Here is a 12859-nt window from a genome sequence, read left to right as displayed (position 1 = left end):
CCCCATTCAACAGATTGAGGTATGTCCTGGTGGTGGTCTGTTTGTTCTCCAGGTGGGTGGAGGCATATCCAACAAGAAGAAATGATGGGATAACAGTGGCCAAATTACTGTTAAGAGAGTTCATCCCAAGGTATGGGTTCCCAGTAACCATTGAATCAGACAGAGGAGGATATTTTTATAATGAAATCATGGGTCTAATTTGTGAAGCATTGAGTGTACAGCAGAAGTTGCATTGTGCCTACCGACCAGAGGCTTCTGGAGTAGTTGAGCAAATGAATGGTACCATCAAAAACAGAATTGGCAAAATGTGCTTAGCCACAGGAATGAAATGGCCCGATGTCTTGCCTCTAATCTTGATGACCATTAGGTCTACTCCAGACAGAACAACAGGTTTGAGTCCACATGAAATTATCATGGGACGTGCTATGAGGCATGCATATGTACCAGTGAACAAACTGATGACTATAACTGATGACATGATTTTGGATTACTGCAAAGGCCTGGCTGACGCAGTTCATTCTGTGTTTCACCAGGTTGGAGAAGACGCCACCACTCTTGAAAAGAACGACAAGTCATCTTGACCACAACGACAGCTGTGAAGTGTGCTGGTGTGAAAAATTGGATACATGCAAGTCACACACTGAGAGTTCCAAATCCAAGAGATGGTACTGGAAAAGAATACTTTGAAGAATCAGATTCCAGTGATGATGCAGACAGTGAGGCAGTAAGAAGGAAAAAGAATCCTGAAAGTGGGGAAAGTGAGTCAAGGGAAATTTTCATCCCACCAGAAGAGGTTCTGAAGAGAACAGTGCAAACTGCAGAAGCGAGTTCAGACTCAGAGGAATTGCCTGAGGTTCAAATTGACAGTGACCAACACAAAAAGAAAGAAAGAAAAGAAAAGAACATTCCAACAGAAGAGACACCTGAATCACATGAGGAAATTGGACAAGTTCCACCTGAGATAAATGTTGAAGAAAAAGGGACAGACAAAGACAGAGAGGGACAGATTGCGGAAAAACCCCGAGGAGGTGTAGGGAACATCAACAACAAGCTAGGTGAAGGGACAAGTAGACAGCAAGAAGATTGCGTGTCGGAGACCCGAGGAGGGACAGAAGTAGGGAAATCTCAATTGGTGGAAAAAGAGACTGTTGGAGAAAAGGAAGTTGTTGGAGAAAAGAAAGCTGTTAACGAACCAGAAGCAATTGAAACAGAGTCTGATGAAAGTGACAATGAGATACATGGAGGACGAGTTCTGAGAAAGAGAACTTGGCTTGGAGAAAGAAACAATAAAGAAGGAAAGCAAAAGAGAAATGCTAAAGGAGATCTTTGGCCAAATAAGATAAAGAGACTGAGGTATAGACTGACACGAGTTAACTCTTCAAAAGCTGAACAAGTGAACGAAGTGTCAAGTCAAAATCCAACTAAGGAAGAAGAAGAAACAAAGATACCTGAGGGAACTAAAAGAATAAGGAAACCAAACCAGAGGTACAAGTCACCGGAATGGACGTATGTGGCACTGCCTGAACAAGGAGAAGAGGCGGACAGCCAAGGAAGTCCAGAGGAGGCTTTACTGAAGGAGGTTGCTGAAGAAGAAGCTGTGGGAATCCTGAGAGTTATCTTGTCCGACATTGGAGAAGAGACGGATGTTCAGGACCTGATACAGTTTGATGATGATGAAGAGACAGTGAAAAGTGATGAAAATCCAAATTGAGTAAATTCAAGGAAAAACATTTGGAGAAGAAAAGAAAAAGAAAATACTAAAATTAGTAGATTGTAATAATCCGTTGGGTACTTGCTGCCCTTAAAAGTTCAGTAGAGGAGTAGAAGAGGCTAAGTCAAAAGACACGGTCAAATTAACAAAATGGCTAACACTGAGAATAATAAAAGTAGATGTACCTTTCTGAAAAGATGGTGCAAGATGTGCTGCTGCTGTACAGGTTTATTAATGCTGCTTTGGAGCGTGCTTGCTCTGTTGATTTCATTTAGAGTCACTATAGATACGTTAGAAGGTCATACTGAGAACAAGACTAATATAGGGAAGAGTCCATTAAAGGTAGTTCCAACTAGAACTAGTAATGTACATATACATAAAGATAGGTCAATTAACGATTTTTCTAGCAATGTTTTTTCTAAATTGTTGTATGAGTACGTAAAGACAATGGAAGTAAGGGATTGCTACGTTTGCATGCAATTACCTGCCTCTGTTTCGGAAGGAGTGACTTATCATCATCTTCCGGCTACGTATGGAATTTCCTGTAGTGCGCTGATTAGTATATTTTATCAGTTAGGGAAATTAGATTATAATATGTCTAATGTAGATAATGTTCTTGGGCAATTGCCTATGAATAAAGCACTGAATCCTGCAAAGGAAGCTAACACTTTAGGTGAGATTTTTTTAGAAACCAAAGAATTAACCTTAGAATATGTTTTTAGAAATAATTTAACTTGCAGTTTGAAGGGAGAAGAGAAGAATTTTCTAGACATGGTTGAGAGAAGAAGATTGAACATGCACAAGAAAGCAGAAGGGCATAAAATGAGTGACACAATGTGGGATATTGAGAAAGAAAAGGAGTTGAAAAATGGAGCTAGTCCAACTATGGCTATAGATGCCCCACAGAAAGGAAAACTGTGCATTACCAGGAAGAGATCCCAATATGATTATTATTTCATAGGGACTAGTGAGTGCCATGATACATACTTTATTGCAACCGGATGGGGATTTAGAGGAGGAGAAGATCCAGTTTTTCCGGGAGTGTATTATATTTGTGGGAACAAGGCTTATTACCGTTTGCCTGACCATTGGTTTGGTACATGTTATGTTGGCCTGGTCTTTCCAAAGATTTTCCATATGGATAGAGTAGATGATGCTGAACATTCTAACACATTAACAAGCTATAGAAGAGAAACATGGACAGAAATTGTAGGAGATATTTTTGGAGCTTTAATTCCAGCAGTGGGAATTTCTTTAAATGCATTTGGCATTCGGAAGCTGTCAACAGTGGTGGATCGCTTGTCAACAAGCACCGCTGGAGGCTTTCTTTTGGTTAATACAGAAATGGTTGCTTTGCGTGCTATGGCGATGCAAAATCGACTTGCCCTTGACATTCTTTTGGCAAAAGAGGGTGGAGTCTGTGGAATGCTGAAAGTTCAACATTGTTGCACTTACATTCCTGACGAAAGTAAAGATCTAAAAGTTTATATCAAAAATATTACTGATTTGCATGAAGAATTAGTACCACTGGAAGCTGAAAGTATCTGGACTAAAATGATTGCTATTAAGAACTTTGTAGCTAAGATAGGTAGTACCATTTTTGGTAAGATATTATTTCCATTAACTTGTGTAATAGTTGCATTATTGATCCTTAGATTTGGATGTATGTGTTGTAGATATAGAAGAAATAAAAAGAAAATCACAAAAGAAAATATTAAAAGGAGACAAAAGAAACCAGAAAGAGATCCACAAGAAATAGAATTAGAAGAGCTAAGAGAAAGCATGTATATAGAAACTAAAAAGGAAGATGAGATGGAAACTAGGGTTTAAAAACATGAACAAGAACAAGAAGATATTTCAAATTCTTCCAAAAGGGGAAACTAAATTGATTTTTGGGGTTTTGATTTTTGTGGTGATTATATATCACCAAAGGGGGGATTGATGGAGCAGGGTTTTTACTTTAAAACCGAATACCTGTTTCACTTTCGCATGTTATACTAAAAGTACTACTGATTAATTATTAAGTATTAAAAGTTTGTCGAATGTTGTCTAATCAATCTTATTAACAAGAGAATTACACGTGGGAATGCTATTGCATGGCTACAATAATAAGTGAATTAAGTTGGTGAGCAAACTGACAGAAATCGATGTTGCTTATGTGATGTTATTGTGTTTGCGCTTATAATTAATATGCATTAATGGCTTTTGATGTCGCAAATGGCTAGATAAATACACACACATAAGAGTATTAGCAGGGGAATAACACTGTATAATCATTTCCGTGCAGTAATTCTGTTTTATGTTTATTTTTGCTTAAGATGTCCAATGTGGCCTACCCGAAAATGGCTACCATCTACAGCCTGCACTCGAGTAGATGGAAATTTACAAAAAGGCTTCGCTCTGCCTGTGACCTTGCACCTCCGATGAACTGAAAAGCCATAAGCATGATGACAAGTCCGGGACATCTGCCAAGAGCCCCTGGAAGACGGAGAAGTTGCAAAAGTTGAAATATTGACCACACAAACTTGTTATGATCCCATCATTTGAAACAAATTTATCCGGTAGAGACATCCGTAAATGTATCGAAATTAGTCATGAACATTCAATTTTCTATTCATTATTTGGGACAATCTATGCGTGAGAAAATCTCGCACAATATCGAAAATGTACCAAGATGACATTATTTCCGCCATTCATCCGTTCTGAACAACGAATTGTTACTTTATAGAATGTAAATTTAGTATAAATATTAGCAGACTAGAGAGGTCTAGTGCCACTTCTTCCCGAGCAGATGATTCGAGGTCCCTATGCTGATGAAGAGGACGGTGACTCTACATGACTGCAGGAAACTCTGTTTCTCCTACTGAGGACCGGTTCTGACTTAGGATCTGACATTTAGACAGAATAGGTAAATATGAGAGAAATGAATTTTGCATTTAATTGGCTTTTCCTACAATTTTAGATAAAATGAACAATCTGTTTGAATTTCTGTCTCGGGTGGTTATTTCTTGTCATGTTTATTGAATTTATTTGTGTATTCTATGAAATGTTCTTGGCTAGATTTACAAGCAACTAAGCAGATGCCATTGACCTCAAAGTACAGGCAGATCGGATGTGTTTTAGTGAAGGTGTTTCTCCTTTACAGGGCACGGATAGAGTGATTTAGGATGAATGTTGGTGTAATGGGCCCCACCATCGTGTAATGTGTGTATGCGTGTGTGACTGTGAAATCATTCCGTCCGTGGAAGTAGAGGAGATTCGGAAGCTCTGATCTGCACCACCCCCACCGAAATTTGGCTCTCGTTGCGCCTCTGCTGGCTACGAAAGGAGCAGTGAATGTGTGCATTGACAGACTAGATGGCGGCAAGTACCGATAACACCTCGATTGAAACAAAACCTGCTGAGATTTTCTATTTACATAGCTTCTCTCACTCTTCTGCTTCGCCACCTAGAGATCCGGGTTATTACAGCACAAACCTCGAGGTGAAACAGGCGTCCTGTCGTAGTTTGGCAATCATGGGAACAGCAGTTTCAGAACATTTGCTAGTGAAACAAAATAATAGCTCAAGGAACTTTCTGGTCAGGACTCCTTTTACTTTTGGCCAGTCAGCAGGTAATGCTACCCACACAATCCCAATGTAGCAAATCCCAAATTGGTATGAATTTGAGAAACGTTTGTGCACCTTTCTCTTGCAGTCATAATGGGGCTGTATGAAACATGGGAAATGATGACATTGGGTGCTGAGTGCCTGTTGTCAGGCTGAGAGTGGAGGGGGATGCCACTAATCATCAGGGTAAACACATACATTTAAAGTACAGCTTGGATATTGCATTTGTAAAAATCAGTTTTAGCGAATGATTTGCGTGTTAGTGTCTTTGTGAGAACCTACGTGTATGTGTGTCACAGATGTGCACTATGAGCTGATATGGAAAAAAGTTATTCTATTTCAGCAGATTACGCTGATAACTTTTCAGTGCAATAGAGTTCTGTGCTGCATAGGCTGCTCATCAACACATAATGAATAGGGCATGCCCAATGGAAATGTGAATACTACTTCATATATTGGCACGGTGAAGTTATAGTGCCACTATGCACAGCGCTACATAAAACTCCTACATAAATAATTCAATACTTACCATGAAAATGCAACCTTATATCTTATATCAACTATGCAGTTTATATAATTTATATTTCAGTGCCAGTGTCGGTGAAGTAAAATACACACAAACAATATCTATTTCTTCATCAACATTCCCAGATGTACTCCGAGAATATCTTGATCTCATTGGATGCTGGCACCTTGCCCCGCCCCTCACCCCACCCAAAGTCCCGCCCGTGTCCACAGCACAATTTTATGAGTACCTGCACTTATTTCTTCCCATTTAAAGCACTGGTTATAATAGTGCATACATGCTAACACACTTGATTTAGGTGGGAGACCGGGTTCCTATAAACAATCACTTCAATGTAGTTGATTCTGGCCTAATATGTCCTCCACTTCAATATTAAGAAATGGGGAACATTCAATCTCCTGTTTTTCATCTAAAAATATTGGAATGTATAGAAAGGACATTGCGGTGAGGATTATGCTTAACGTTCTTCGCTGTATTTTCCAAAGCAGTCGTTGCCAAGTATCTTTCTCATCAGTAATAAACAGCTACATTTCCCAAGACTCACAGGGGAAATTAATTGCAACAAAATAACTGAACAGTCCCTCAATCACAATAATCAGTCCACAAAATTCAATGTCAGTACCGGAGACTATGATTATGCTTCTCATTCTTGTACTCTTCAAAACAGCAGCCAATCAAATTAAAGTTTCAAAAACACTACATCTCTTGTGAATCCATACCAGTCACATGATAACCATAGAGACCCAGTATTATATCCTTATGCTTGCACTGATTATGTAAGTACCTCCATGTTGCATCGTTCAATTTTAATAGTTGCCTAGCACTGTAGAATGTTACTCTATTGGAAACTTCAGTGTAACAGTTAACCTGCTGGAGGCTGATGATGAGAGACACTTTGTGAGACTCCTTGGTGCTGTACTCCTTTACTGAAATAAATCTATCTTTAACCCTACTTTTGGACTGGACTACTTTATTTAAGAGCACAACATAAATTGGCGACTAGGATGGGATCAGTCAGCACCCAAGAACCCATTTCTGTGTGCATTTCTTCTGAAGTCTTCAACTACTGGACCTCACAAAAATTTCAGTGATTCCTCTCCTACTATCAATCAATCAAGAATCTTTATTTCGGCCGAAACGGCCATAAAACACAGATAAACAAGCATTTGCAATGCTATAGGTCTCGCATTTATGCAGTTTGAGCTATTGGCATTGTAAATGAGAATGCCCTTTATTTATGTTTTAGTTTTCAAAACATAAATAAAAGGCAGTGTCATTTACAATGCCAATAGCTTAAACCTGCGTAATTGTGAGACCTATTGCATTGCAAATGCTTGTTTTGACAGTGCCTGGGCCAAATTGTGATCCCAATCTGACCCTGCCTGGCTCCTGAGAGGCACGGAAAGGATCTGCAGCCCGGGTCCAGGGCAGGGGAGGGAAGCCACTCCTCTGATCAGACCATTCACTGATCTGCCAGCTGCTCCAACACCTTCCGGCTGCCGCTTCTCGTGCCCTCCCATCCAAGGTGCTGGGTTCTTAATGCCAGGGGAATAGAATGTTAGAACGTTTATGAATTAGAAAAGTGGTATTCGAATGTTTCCTTTGGAACGGTGGCAGTTGCTGATCCCTGCCAGGGCTACTGGCCGCTCTTTGATGCTTATTAAAGACTTCCACAGATTACCTTTGGAGCTGCCTCTTTTTACAAGCACAGACAGTACATAAATGCCTTATTTGCATGACCATAGTTGTTTGAATCGCGTAGCTCGTCATTGTGCTGCAGCACCCGATGTGTCGTTTCTCTTGACACTTCTATACTATTCACTTTGACAATATCATGTTTAGTGCAGTTCTGCGCGTGCCTGATACAGCCACTCTAGAGTCTAGACGTTGAGCTGGCAGAGGGCAAGGTGGCAGTGCATGGTGAGGGGAAACACAGGGCTGGCAGTGCACATCGGAAGCAGGCACTGGGCTGAATTCTGGTCTGACACTCTGTGGGACTGGTACCATATATAGATAACATGCAGAGCACAGGGCTGGCCGCCTCTGGTGCAGGAAACCAGGGTTCGAGCCTCGAGGTCGCGTCCATATCCTAAAAAAAAAAGGCACGGCTGCTCACTAGGACTGTATGCGCAGCGAATCAGCTTGGCGGTTGGTGCCCAGTTTACCTGTGCACGTCCCTGTCAGAGCGCACGTGTACTAGGAGGGCTGACTGCGCAAGAGCTGCCCTCCCTAGGGCTGCCGACGCACAGGGTTCTTTCTCTGTGTGTAGGACTGCCAACAGAGCGTTCTCAGAAGACATCTTTATTTGTAAGGCTGCCATTGCACAGGGCTTGAAGTGCACACGGCACCCACTCACAGGGCATCCTGTGTCGAAGATGCCTGTGTGCAGGGATGGACGTAAGCTCTTTATGCAGGGCATACATCTGTTAATGTTTCCTTAGTGCATGTGTAAAACGGCGCGCACACACACTGCTGTTAACGTGCAGTCCTGTCAGTGCACGGGGCTATGTGCAGGCCCGGCCACTGCAGAGCGCTCTCTTGTACAAATATTGGGAAAAGAGGGCGTCACTGCAGGATGAGGAGGATGGCGCTTGGGTGGAATGCAGAGAGTGGAAAACAACAGCAGCCGACTAGGAATGAGGAGTATTTGAACTGAATGCGATGGTGAACAAAATTATGTTTTTTAGTTCAATTGTTACCCAACATGGTTGTTCTGCCCTCTGAAGCCTAAAGAGGAAATCAACATAGAGCCTCGTTAAACCGGCAGCGAGAAGAGCCAAGTTCTGGGCTGTTTACGGAAAGTCAGAGACAGGGTTGAAAGCAGAGGGCATGGAATTCCAGTCGTGTGCAGCCAAGTAGGACAAGCCCGGCGGAGCGTGGCGCGCGCGCTTGGCGGGGGAGCACATTCCAGGAGGGGGAGCGGACCCATTGAAGTGCGATGCCAAACGGATTGCATGGCGGCACGATGCGCGTGATTGTGCGCGTGCTCGCCATGCAATCCGCTTTTCGGAGCACTTTTAAATGCCCCTTACTATAGTCTCGCTTTCGATCGCTAACGCGATAGCAAGGCGAGCCCTAAAAATACAGTACAAGCCATTAGATAAAAAGAGACAAACATTACAATGTGAGAAACGGGCAGTTATTCTGGTTAAAACAGCAATACAGTACATACAGCGCTCCACTTTCCCCCCAGACTTTGAGGAAATATGAATTTTGTGATCAGTTATGTCCCCTATCGTAGACCCCAACGGCTCCATGTGCATGCTATAAGTACATGTATGTTCCCTCCAGTTCCAGTTTCGAAGACGCAAATACATGTGCGTCCACCGTCAACATGTCCTCTTTCAGATCCACCATGAATGGGTCAGATATTCCATTCCTAAGTATGAAAGGCCACCGACTTTATGTGGTTCACTTTCCACATTTTACAGATCCAGGCGAGTAGGCCCTAAATTCTGCCATCAAGCCTTTCCTGCTTTCTGTCTCTGGAAGCTCCAGCCCGAGCCTGCATCTGTATCCATGAACTTTGTCCTACTCCCTGCGCGGCTAACGGTGCCTGATCCAGCCTGTTGCCTGCCAAAAAACTGTATTTCACCTTCAAGATTATCTGCTTCGCTCCTCATCCGATGCATTCCTGTCTAGTAGTTTAGGTAAACATTCCTCCAAGCTACCGTGCAAAGAGGCCAGGCCTCACTGTCCTCGTGCAAGTAATTCATAGCCCTGTTACCATGGAAGATTCCTGCCCCCTCGCATCGCATGTAGACACTTAGGCGCTTGTACACGCACTAACAGTCAGTATAGAATAGATTCCGTCCGAGAGACCTTTCCTTTTGGATAAAACAGTTCTTTAAACATAAGATATTAGATATGATTTGGGATTAGGTTGACATGACCCCTCAGACTTCTGTCTCCACATGTAGAGCTAAATGTCAAGTCCCCTTCACCCTCTAGTTGCACGTCAATCACACGTCATGCGGCTGCGCGCGCATCTCTGCCAAATATTTCTTCTGACATTGCAGGATTCTCTTATGGATCCACCCATTTGTGACATCATGTTTTAATGACGTATTTTAGTTACACCCATGTTTACGCCTTTTTTGGTTACGTATGCATATTTTATCTCTCTTATCAACTGTTACGCCTCCTGCATCTGTTACACTATAATGCCTTTCTTATAAAAGTGATTACCTGTCAATAATGTATTGCCTTCCTTCCTGAACCCTCATGGTGATGGAGTGTGAAGCCTGCAATTCGAATTGTATTTCCTTTGTAGAGGAATAAAGCCTTTTAAAACCTCTAATACCACGGATTCTGCCTCTTATATTTACTGAGTTATTCTTACTAGACTTTACCGCATAAAAATAGTACCGGTAATGAAATATTTACCACAGAAATTGGCGCCCGAATAGGGACACTTTCTCATCTCACGCGCCGGAGGTGCGTTGCAGGCCCGGTCTCCTGCCACAGCTGAACGGACAAAAACGCGTATCTGCAGGATTTCCTGTATCTCCCTCCGGCCAAGCGGGGGTGACTGAGGCTGCGATCAACACCCAGACGAGGCGGTGAGAAGTGCGAAGTATCCCGACCAGAGCCTAGCTGAGAGAGCAAGATCCGAGGTATACAGAGGCCCACCAGGTTCCGAAGTTCCGAGTCCAGTCGAGTCGAGTCCAGTCCGGTCCAGTTTCAGTTCAGTTCCGAGGCCTTCCGTTCCGCGCTACCCGGTGAGTACCATTGCCGGGGAGGCATTTAAACGTGCACATAGTCTGTGCCGGTCAAGACGGGTTTGGGTACACAAATCCGGTCTGCACTGTTTCAGCAGTGTATCTGTACTGTTTAGCAGTATATCTAGTATGTCTTGCATATAATTAAGTATTATTTAGTGTTAGTATTATGTCAGTAACGAGTTTCTTATTAGTTATCATCGTTCGTTAAACAGTCAAATGTTTATGTTAATACGTTCTACATATTGTGGTGTGAATGATTGTTCATTATTGTGTTTACTGTATTAAGTGTGTTCTAATAATAAGATCTAAAAATGCCGCTCTTTTCGAAATTAAGACAGATCAAAACCAGAAAAGGGGTACTCGAAGAAGCTGTTCCCATCCCACCTAGGGACACTCCAGGGTACTTTATGTATCATAAGCATGGCCTAGATGCCGTGTTATTTCTTGATTTATGGGTAGACTACACCAAAGAGTTACCAGAGAGTCAGAGATGGCCCGCAGCGGGGACCTGGGATGCAGACTGCATCATGAGAGTAGAAGAAGAATTATGGAAAAAGAAAGCCAGACAGTCACAGAAAGATGCCATTGAATTATGGCGTAAAGAATCATATAGACGTACAGAAAAAGCGCTCAGACAGGAAGAGAAAGGTAGGGAAAATTCGAATAAAACCCGAGAAAATTTATTAATAGAGGAAGGTACCCGAGTAAAAACAGAACAAGTAGATAGACAAAGAAATACTCTTATGAATGGTATGTATCCTCTTCTGGCCGAAGGATTACCTAAGGCTACCCCGGAGATACCAAAAAACTTGACTCCTCCATTACTCCCGATAAAAGCACATCCTAAAACAGCAAAGGACGTTTTCCTTTCCTCCTATTTAGATGACGTAGCTCCCGAGTATGCTAATACCATACCACACACACCGCTTGCCGATGGTGTTCAACACCAAGAGCATCCGTCTGTATCCCCGCAATCACAAACTCCTACACCAGTTCCCACCGGTCCGTCCGTTTCTACTGTTTTTCCCGCATCCACAATTTCTATCTTACGTCCAACGAATCCTTTCCTGCCCAGCACCTTAGATGGTGCTACAGGAGGTACGACAGACATGTTTGCCACCCCGCCGCGAAATAAACAGACCCTTAGAGATTTAGCACTCCAACGTACACCCCAACTAGTGACATCCGACATGTTTAAAGAACATCTTGTGGATTGTAGATACGATCCAGTCCCAGGTAAACAGGACAGATTGCTAATATCATCACTACGTATACGACGAGCTACATTATATCTAATGACGATACCAGGAATGGTTGAACACCTAGACAATATATATCACTTTGTCCAAACAGGGCGAGGTCCAGAGAGTATTAACGAAGCTATGGAATACCAGAAAGTGGATGTACAAAGACAACTACTACGTTTTTTCATAAACTGCGTGATCAGGAACCAAGACAGGCCTGGGGCAGATCATGATACCATGCAAAAACTTGCCAAATGGGGTCAGAATATATCAGAAGAGAAACATGATAAACAGGCGTGTATAATCGCCATGTATCGAAAAATCCGCAAGGAAGTAGAACGAATACATAAAGAAAGACGAGAAGCAGACAGAATTGAATCAGAGGGAGAGGAGGAGCAAGAATCAGAACAAATAGAAAAGATAGCTTACGTAGGTAGAGGAAGACCCCATAATATTACTAGAGGCTTCAATGATCCGATATGTTCGATACGTCCAGAATGTAATAGACATGTTCAAACCCCTATGTTAAATACAAGGTCCCCTGAACACCTATTTCAAGCCGCTGATAAATTACTCCGAGATCGAAGGGGGTACCATATGCTCGATTCCATGGATGAACAAGAATTGGCCAGGTCAGCAGTACAATGGGCCGACAGTCCCAGCAAATACAGTGATGATGCACTAGCACACACGTTTCTGAATCTTGCCCCAGACGAACAGCGTTTAGCTAGTATATACATGATCCAACACCTCCTTATATTATATAAAAACCAACACTCCGATCCAGGACCCTTACCTGACATATTGATAGAACTACTCACGAATAAATGGAGAGGGTCAGGTACTGATTTGATTCAAGAGATTCTAGAATTTCGAAACCAGTATATAACTTTCGTGTGCCCAGAACACGTCCCAGTTCCCACTATGGGAAGAAAAATGTATCACATAGATAGACTGAATCCGCTACGCGAAGTGCACCCAATCAGAGGTGAAGGTAATAACTTTACACGCGTGTTTGTGTACACGCCTATAACAAAAATCGAATT

Source organism: Triturus cristatus, chromosome 1_1, assembly GCF_964204655.1.
Source record: "Triturus cristatus chromosome 1_1, aTriCri1.1, whole genome shotgun sequence".
Taxonomy (NCBI): domain Eukaryota; kingdom Metazoa; phylum Chordata; class Amphibia; order Caudata; family Salamandridae; genus Triturus; species Triturus cristatus.
This window is presented reverse-complemented; position numbering follows the sequence as displayed.